This window comes from Populus euphratica, unplaced genomic scaffold, assembly GCF_000495115.2.
Source record: "Populus euphratica unplaced genomic scaffold, PopEup_1.0 scaffold64.1, whole genome shotgun sequence".
Lineage (NCBI taxonomy): Eukaryota > Viridiplantae > Streptophyta > Magnoliopsida > Malpighiales > Salicaceae > Populus > Populus euphratica.
The window spans coordinates 128,631-138,523 of record NW_011499923.1 but is presented as its reverse complement, the minus strand read 5'-3'; the positions used below and the strand labels follow the sequence as shown (position 1 = coordinate 138,523).

At 26.9% G+C, this 9,893-nt stretch overlaps 2 protein-coding genes across 2 annotated transcripts in view; both read left to right on the top strand.

Annotated features, from left to right (window-relative positions):
• LOC105135419 (GDSL esterase/lipase At5g33370-like) overlaps positions 1-9,893 on the top strand; it is a 14,489-nt gene that overhangs the window by 1,848 nt on the left and 2,748 nt on the right. The window lies entirely within an intron of this gene.
• Positions 634-9,893, top strand: part of LOC105135327 (GDSL esterase/lipase At5g33370) — an 18,978-nt gene continuing 9,718 nt past the window's right edge. The window contains exon 1 of the mRNA XM_011040147.1: positions 634-715. The gene's annotated coding sequence lies outside the window, so the exon portion shown is untranslated. The remainder of the gene's footprint in view (positions 716-9,893) is intronic.

Genomic DNA, 9,893 nt, shown 5'->3' with positions numbered 1-9,893 from the left:
AGGAAACCAGAAATTGTAACTTCAGTTTGTTTTGCATTGATCGATGATGTTTAAAGAGAACTATTGTAAGAAATGTATCTCATGATTGTATGAATTATGATCTTAGTGATATGTAATGGAATGTATTAAAGTCATTGTTAATTGAGGGTTTGCTTTACATGCAAAGAAATCTGAAATAATAGTACCCTGTAAGCATTTTTTTTAACCTAGACCTAGTTATTTTTGTTAGTTATGAGTCTTGATAAGTAATTTACTATACTAAGGTTTTACATGAAAGAAATCCCAAGATCCAATGCCACAATCAGATATTTATCATGGATATATAGTTCATTAATTTACAGTGAAATGTAAAGGTTGTTTTTTCTTTCTTTTTTCTTCTTTGGAAAGCAGCTTAATCTGCAGAAACTTCAATCAAAGCCAACCACAATATATAACACATGCATTACTGGATATCAAGGCATAAACCAGTGGATTTGAATGTATGAACCCCTAACAGTATTTTGTGGCAAGGTATTAATCCATGGAAGGTACAACTTGTTAGCATCCACAACTACCAATACCAATAATTTGCTTTCGGATTCCGCTGGTTGTTTACATCCAGGGTGGTAGAGCCAGAAGGTGTGTATATATAGATGCATGTCCATCCTGTATCTTTCATCCACATCCAAAGTTCTTTGCCAATTAATACAAGTTTTCTCTTCTGGGTTTCATTGACCATTTCAATGGCTAACCGAATTGCGCTAGTTTAGTTTAAAAAAATACTATAAAAACCGCTTCTAAATTTTTAACCCTAGCATTCCCTCTCCTTCCATGTCCGGTAGTCGCACCCCCTACAAAGCCCTTACAAACCATAACTCTCAAATCTCAATCGCTCACACTCTCAGCTTGATAAAAAATTAAACAATCTAGGGATTAGTTTAGTATATGCTTCAAATCTTCATTTTTAAAGCTTTAACATTTGTTTTTTATCATCGCGGTTCTATGTCCTTTTTTTGTAAGGTTGAATAACTCCTGTTATAATTCCTACTAAGACTAAGAAGAAAAGTAAAAGCTTTGTACATAAAAAGTTATTGTGTTTCGTTGTTTATATAGAGATCTTTATTTTCAAATTTTGTTTTTTGTTTAATTTTTATATTGGTTTTTTAGTTGTTTTCGTAACTATTTTGTAATGTGTGGAGATGAGTTTGTAGTTACTCAAGATTGTTTTAGAATAATGAAATAATTCTTTACTATATTTTATTTGCTTTTAATTATTACATGTTTAAGATTGTTTGAGATTTATTGTTTGTTGAGTAATTAAGTTTTTGAAATTATGAAGTTTGTAGGGAAGAACAAAAAGGAAAGTTGGAGAAGTTATAGAGAAAATTATTAAAAAAAACCAAGTAGATTTGAATATAGATTTTTCTGGTTTTTATATTTAAAAAACTGAAGTGGATCAAACCAATTCTAATTCAAATATTTTATTTTTTAAAATTTTTATTTTAATTAATTTTTAAATAAAAATTAAATCAAACAAAAAATAATCATCCCTGCTTGGATATTTATATCCATAGACACTACAAAAGCTTACATGAACTTTATAGAAGAGAACAAAATAGGAAAACAAACGAGCTAATGTAAGTTTTGAGATCTACGTTCAAGTAGCTAGAGATTTTCGTTAACCCAGATCCCTAACCATCCAATTTCTTCACCAATCCTTGTTAATTTTAAGATTTTGGCTATCTGTTGCTAACAAAATGTTGTGTTCTATTGAATTACAGACAAACTCAGAGAGAAGAGCGTTTCAGTAATATTTATAATGAAATATATTATACCACAAGGACCTTTCTTTTCCTTCTTCTCGCATGGTTTTGTTGCAGAAGAAGATTGATTTTAGTTATCATGGTGGCAGCAATTAATGTGATTAAATTAATAATTAAACTCTCAAATGAAAAATAAAATAGAAATGTGGAGCACATCTGACATCTAACGGCAGTCCTCGCTTTCAAGGTAAGAAGTTGGCAGGGATATTGTTGACTTGCTCTTCAATTATTTATTTTCCTCTGTGTCTCTCTACCTACTTACCGTGAGGTACCAACCACGGCAGAACTTAAGAAAACTGATTTCCTTTTCTGATTTCTTCTGGAAAAGGGAAACTACAACTAGGTTGATTGACTATGAAATATCAAAGTAAACGAACTACAAGACAACATTTCCAAACGAGACCTAATATCGTAGCTTCTTATATAATCAAAATCGAACCCTTTATTTGTAATTTGATCAATTAAACTTTTTATTTCTTGATCTTGATTTTCTTAAACACTTTGTCCATGCTTTCCAATTGATTTATTATGATATCAAAGGTAACAAATGTCATGATAACACTTGTGTTCTTGATTCCACCGCACTCACCATTAAAATTGAAGTAGAATTAAAATAAAAACATTAAGGAAAAACTTAAACCTTAGAGACATTAATTGTGGAGTATCTCAAGAAAATAACAATAAAAATAAAGAAAAAAATGAAAAAAGAAGAAGAGGATAGAGGAAAATATTAAAGATATAGACACGAATAATAATTTTAATCCACCTATTAATCAAGGATTCTTTTTTGTAGAAAATAATAGTGTTTGCTAGCTAAATTTTTTACATGTATTCTTCTTCTTATAGAGAAAATATATATAGCAGAACTAAAAAAGACAACAATCTTATTATAAGAAATTATAATAATATTAAATAAAATTTAATTTCACTTTTATAATTAATCAGATTCATATAATTACTATCTATATAAAATTTGATTTAATTCTTATAATTAATTAGACAACTCATCATGTCAACACTTCTTAAGTTACCATAATTTTTTTATATATATTGTATATATTGTAGAGGTCCTTTTAATCTTGACATATTTATGGTAATATAATCTATTTAATATTTACTAATAAATTAAGTTCTCTTAATACATAGTATAATTATTGAAATAAGAGTATTTTTATGGAAACAAATGTTTTAACACAGTTACATATAAAGGGGTTGATTTGAATAGAAAATCAGAAGGTGTTAGATTATGGACTAACCATGCCAGGAAATGGTCAGGTTTTCAGCTTCGGTATCTATAATTATCTTTACCTTCTTGTCCTGTACTTCATTTTGTTCGTCAGCATTGGCTAAATTTAAATCTCCTTCTCTTTATTTTTGTTTCCTTGTTAATTTTCTTTCTTCTACTTGTACCTACTTATTCTTATATACTTTTGAAAAACAAGTGATCCAAAAATTATTGAATAAATTATTGCTTTGACTTTAAGGCAATATTAATACAAATATATATGCAAAAAAAAATACCAAAAAAAAAATTCAAATAAAAAGCTAAATCTATAGCCATTATATAAGGATAAAATTAAAAAAAAATAAAGTGATATAAGTTAATCCAAGTAATGAGATTGGAATAACTCAATAACAAAAAAGAATTATAAAATTTAATTTTTAACAAACTCAAAAAAAAAACAAAAAAAAACACATGTAAACTAGGGTAAAAATATCAAACTTTGCTACTCAAATTATACAAATAAAATAATTAAATAAAAAAAGTAGCAGCAATAACAATAATAATATAAATTTTAATTAAAAATCAAATTTAAATGTAATATAATATTAAATAATAAAACTAAAAAAAATTAAATTAAAAAAATAATATAAATTAAATTAAAATTGTCAATCATACTCGTAGCCTACATCATAAATAAATAAGAGTCCGTTAGTCTCTAAGACAACGTTTGTGTTTATTTTAAATGCACTAATAATAGTGTTTGGTTATCAATTGAAAGCAATATATACATTGCAGGCCCCACCATTTATCTGAGCCAAGTCCTCAATTATGGAAAAACAATTTTTTACTGCTTTTTGCAAGTTCAACGATATGTTTAACTTTCTTATATGGCTGGCAGAGTGAATCAATTCACTCTGCACATGATAATGAAAAATAAAAATTTTATTATTTTTATTTTTAATTATTTTTTAAATTAATATTTAATATTATTTAATGATACTGTATAAATTAAAAAAAATTGCATGATAGTGTATCATTTATAAAATTTGATTGTAATCCCAACTTTGTTACTAATAATATTTTTCTTGATTTTATTACACACTTAAAAAACTATGAAAATTATAATCCTTGTTGAATAAATTTTATATATCATGGAATTGTAGATAGTTTAATGGAATAATAAAAAATATTTTATATAAAATATTATTTATTTTTCGATATAATAATAATAATTAAATCTACAATATTTAAATTAAAAACCATCAATATTAATATATCTCTTATTTCATAACCTCAATTTAAAAAGTATTTTTAACCAAATACATTAAATTACAATTTCAATTATATTTTTAACCAAATATATATAAGTACTAAACTAATCTCAACCAAAAATTCTTTTTATAAACAACTTGTTTCAAACTACAACCACAAAAATTACCATAATATGAAACACAATCGCCTTACATAAGGAAAACAAAAGTAAGGAGTTAAGTCTAATTTTTTTAAAAATTAATATTAAAAGATAAAATTAAAAAAAAATCAACCCTAAAACAGAACAAATATCATCTTGGTTTCACTTTCCATACATAGGACCTGAATCTTAATATTAAAATTTTTCTATCGAGGAAAACACTAAAACTCAATTTCCAACTAATCTAATATTAAAAAAAAAAATTAATAAAGAGATTTAAAATAAAAAAATAAGAATTAAAAGAATAAGAATTAAATTTGAAATAAAAGGAATTTAAAAGGATAATTTAATGAAATTAAAAAATATTTTATAAAAAAATCTATAAGAAAAATTAATAATAAAAAAAATAAAAATCAAATTTAAAATAACAAAAAAGTAAAACTTAGAATTGTGGCCTGATCAACATGATTATCGATGACAGCAGAGAGATAAAAAGAAAGAATAAAGAAAGCGTTGTGGGCCACACATTGTCGCGATTACAATAGCTGCATGCGTTGCCATAAATGGAAGAAGATGCTGCCAAGCTCCCAATGCAATCACAAAATGCTACTTTTGGCCACTAGAAAAAGGTAACAGGCGCTGCCTGAGTGTTGTGGTTTTTGTCACTTGTTGGCGCGTGTACTACAGAATCCAATCAATCTTCACAATGTTGGGTAACCAAAAAAAAAACAAAAAACCTCAATATTTCCCTACGCCGGTGCAGCCCTGTCTCTAATGAAAGAAAATTAGAGGAATTTATTTTATTAATTTATAGTAATTAAAGTCTTGGGGATCAAAGCATCAGCAAATATCAAGCCCCTCTAAAATGAAATTATATTAATTTATAGTAATTAAAGTAACATGTGTTGCCTGAGTGTTGTGGTTTTTGTTATTTATGGGCGCATGTACTACAGGATCCAATCAATCTTCACAATGTTAAGTAATTAAAAAGAAAAAATTCAATATGTCCCAACACCCGGTGCAACCTGGTCTCTAATGAAAGAAAATTAGAGGGCCAATATGATGCTTAAAATTTAATTCCCAAGCCTTTAATTACTATAAATTAATAAAATTAATTTTATTTTTTAAAATTGAATATTAACTAAAAAAGAAAATAATTCCTCAACACTTCTATCAGTTAACAAATAAAATAACCCGTGAACCCCAAACCAACATTATCACAATGTCAAAAGACCAAATTAAAATTTTAAAATAGAAAAAAAATTCATTTGAGATTACTAATACATAATACTTATTGAGAGGGACTGCATTAATTTCGCAAGGAGTCTTAGTTTTTTTTTTTAAAATTTAATTTCTTAACGTTTTCTGTTAACTATATCCAACATACATACAGATTGAAATGGGAAATTTAAAAGATCTGGGAACAAAATTGATAATGTTCTAATAGTTAACTGAGAATGTATTTAAGGTTAGTCCTATAAAGCAAAATAGAGGAGTTTGATCCTTTGTTTGTCAGTGTGCATAATTTTCTAGCCATTAAAATTGGAAAGAACAATTTCCAGGTGTCGCATGAGCTCAAGTGTTCTTGAATCCTATAGCTTTTGGGACGCAATTACCTAACGTGGAAGCTGCGGATCTGTTGCAGCTTCTGTGTTCACCGCCGACGAATGTCTAACGCAGCCTCAAAAAGCGGCGCAATATGAGGGCGCAGGCCGCACAATCTTCAGAAATGGCAACTATACCCGCACAATAACAGCAGGAACATATCCAGTACAAATAGGGCACTACCGGCCCATTAATTTAGTCAGCCTGATATTCAACTCGCTTTAAAAATACTCTTCCATGCTATTTTATATCTTAGCCTCTAAACTTTCCAAAATATTTATTTGTGTCCTTAAAAGTCCCTCAAACATAAGTTCCTTTTGGAACTTTTATTTTATAAAAAGAATCTACTCCTCAGGTTAAAGTTTTTGCAATGAGGTATACTTTAAAGCATAAATTTTAATATCAAATTTATTTTGAATTTTGTATTTTTAATACCAAAAGATGTATTTTCTAATATAATTTTTAAACCTTCAAATATGAAAATTTATAACTAAATTCTAACACTTTAAATATAAAATAAATAAAATAATTAGTAAATGCTTTTTGATATTTTGATCAAATCCTAATGAATAATTATAAACTGATTATGATATCTATTTTATATTTTAAAACATGAAAAAAATATAATTTTTTAATAAAAATATACTTGACTGTAAACATGAAAAATACATTTTTGTTTTTTTCTTAAAGGGAAAATTAATTTAATTTTTTTTGAAGTTTTAATTTTTTTTAAGAAAAGTTTCGGAGAAAACCCAGTGTTTTAATACCGAATCTATATTTTTAAATGTAAATATATAGCCTGATATTATACAATATTATTGGAAAAACTTGTTAAAAAATCAAAAATATTTAAGATGACCCTTGGAATTTTTTTATTATATAATAATAATAATAATAAAATATATTTATTAAAATTAAAGGATTACAATGGAAAAGAAAGTAATTAAAACAAATTAAAAAAGTATAATGATATGTCATTTATACCAATATAATTACCGATGATGTTAATATCATCAGTAAAATCTGTCTGTAAACTGTTAACTTTTTCTGGATACTATTTATCATTTCAATTATAAAAGAAATTACTGATGAATTAATTCTGTTAGTATTTTCTAAAGAGCTCTTGAACTATTTACTTTTCAATTATATTATTATTTAATGTTCTTTATAGACGAAATCACTAATGAATTGAATAATTGTCGATGTTATTCAGTTGTTTTTGAAAATTTTTGCTTAAATTAAAAATTTAAATTAAATATTATAAACAGAATCACCAATGGATTGGAAAATCATTAATGATATTTGACAGTTTCTAAAATTTTTTAATTAAATTAAAAATAAATATAATAGATAGAATCACTAAAAGAATAGTTAAAAATATTACTATTAGAATCTCTCATTTCACAACAGACGTGCATTTTTTTCTTCTTCTTTCTCTTATGTAAAAAACACCAAAATCTCATTTTTTTTCCTCTTCTTTTCTCTCCTCACCTCCTTCTATTCTTTTTCATGCTAAGACTTATCTTCTCCTCTTTTCTTTTCTTAGTTTTTTTAATTAATATACTTTATGAATTTGTTTTTTCTTTACTCGTAACTACATTTAAGTAAGATTTTTTTTTCTTTTGCATTATATTTTTTTTATCTTATTTTTAATTTTTTTAGTTTTTAATAATTGTATGAATGTTATTAAAAGATTTATTTTTCTTAAGAGATCAATTTTATTGGATTGTTTTTCAATTTTATGCAATTTCAATTAAATTATTATATTTGTTGCTAGATTATGGGCTCTAAAATAAGCCATCTTAGGTATTTAGTTTTTTATGCTATTTGTTTGTTGCAAATTTGTTTGAGTTGATTTTTTTTCCAAGTAACTCAATTCCTGAGTATTATGAAATGTTGATTTATATTAATTTAATTATTTTCTAGTTCTATTAAATAGGTTTTATAAAAATATATTTTTAAATAATCATCGATGGAATTGCATACAATATTTTTATTAGTTATGTGAGAAGCTTCTCAAGGGATATACCAACGGAATAAAGTAGGTTAATTTTTTTGCGTGTTTTTTTATTTAGTAAATTCATTGATAATAATATTTTTTTATTACTGACATATAATATGTTATTGACGAGAGTTTCATTGACGAAGCATTTTCATCAATGATCTTGTCGATAAATTAATTATTGACAGAATAATAGTATAAATACCGATGAAAAATTCCCTTAAAAATATAAGAATTCTAGTAACAATAAAGTAGCTTACCTTATATAAGATGTCACTAAGGGTGCTAATATATTTTATAATCATAATCAGTCTCTTATATTTAAAATGTCTAATAAAACTAGTATACCTAGTTTTCTAGTAAACCTAAAGTAAATAATTAGATGGCAAATCCCATGACTTCCTAGCATCGTAAGCTCAAGTGTATCGTATATTTACATGTGAAGTTGTATTATATGTGAAAATTTACCTATATAAAAGAGCAATTTAAAAAAAAATATAAAAGTCTAAAGCCTAAATTAATTAGTTATGGATCCAGTTTACATATAAATAATCTATTTTTAATAGCTGATAAAGCTTCTTACTAGTGTTATCTAAGCATCATATCTGTTTAGACATTTTTTATGGTGCCTTTTCATTTTGATTAATTAGGGTGGGATAATGTGGGAGAAGTAGATAAAATCATCCCCACCTTATTTATGTTTGTCACATGGCTCCATTATTGGATATTGATACGTTCCCTCGTTATGGCCCTAACAAATTGCAATAAAAAGACGACAACAATAAATATTAATGTCAATGGCTTCTTGGAAAGCCGCATTTCCTGGAAAAATCCGCGTCCTAGCTATGGTTTCCTTTCAATATTAGTTATATAACATTTTCTAGGCCTACGGAGCACAGTATGTTGCCAGAAAAAAGGAGAGCAAATAAGGATTGAGGCCATCTCTTCTTTTCTAGCTACCGACTCTAAACAATATTTCATTTCCCCCCAACTTAGCTGATGCTAGTTGTAGTTTATATGATGGATTTAGCCCTACTAACGTTGCTGTATGGATGGTGTTTATCGACCAAAGCCAGATCACATTACCATCAAGTTGCCTTGTATGTAAGCTGGTTAACACATGGATCTTTCAGTTCTGACCGAAAACGAGAAACAAAGCTTTCAGAGATAATGCAGATCACAAATTAATGTTATATATGCTGCTTCTCAAGGCTTTGCTGATATTGTTTTTGTATTTGTTATAGGAGTAAGAGGAGCCTTCACTCTCTCTCTCTTCTTTCCTTTAATTTATATTTTTTTGGTAGTTAGTCTCTTGATAATTATGTAATTAAATCCTCGATCATTATAAGAAAAAAACAATTAATGAGGATATCCATCAAGCTGATTAATGTCAATCCACAGACCAATTAATCACTAGCTAGTTTCTCCGAGATCTCCAGAGGTCATAGAAGTTTTTGGAAATTCATTCATATAAATTTCTGTATTTGTTTATAAATGTTTTTTCAAAAATTGAAGTGCTTACACGTACTATTGATAAATAGTTGTATATATATTGAGCATCCAAACTCTAATTACCATTGCCAGCTCAACTATGTTGTCACTAAAATATGAAAATTAATGGACTGTGCAATAGTAAGTTGTCAAGCACGAGTGCTAGGCATGGTGGATAATTCCATCGCTCTGCTATATAGCAGACTGAAACAACTTGGACGTGCTAGCTTCGGTTTTTACAGCCACCCTTATCTATCAGACGCTTGGTGGTTGAGCACGTCATTAATGTAGCATCGATCGAAGGCTCATAACATGAAGCGAGGAACACTATTTATACCTAGCTTCATTCATCATTTA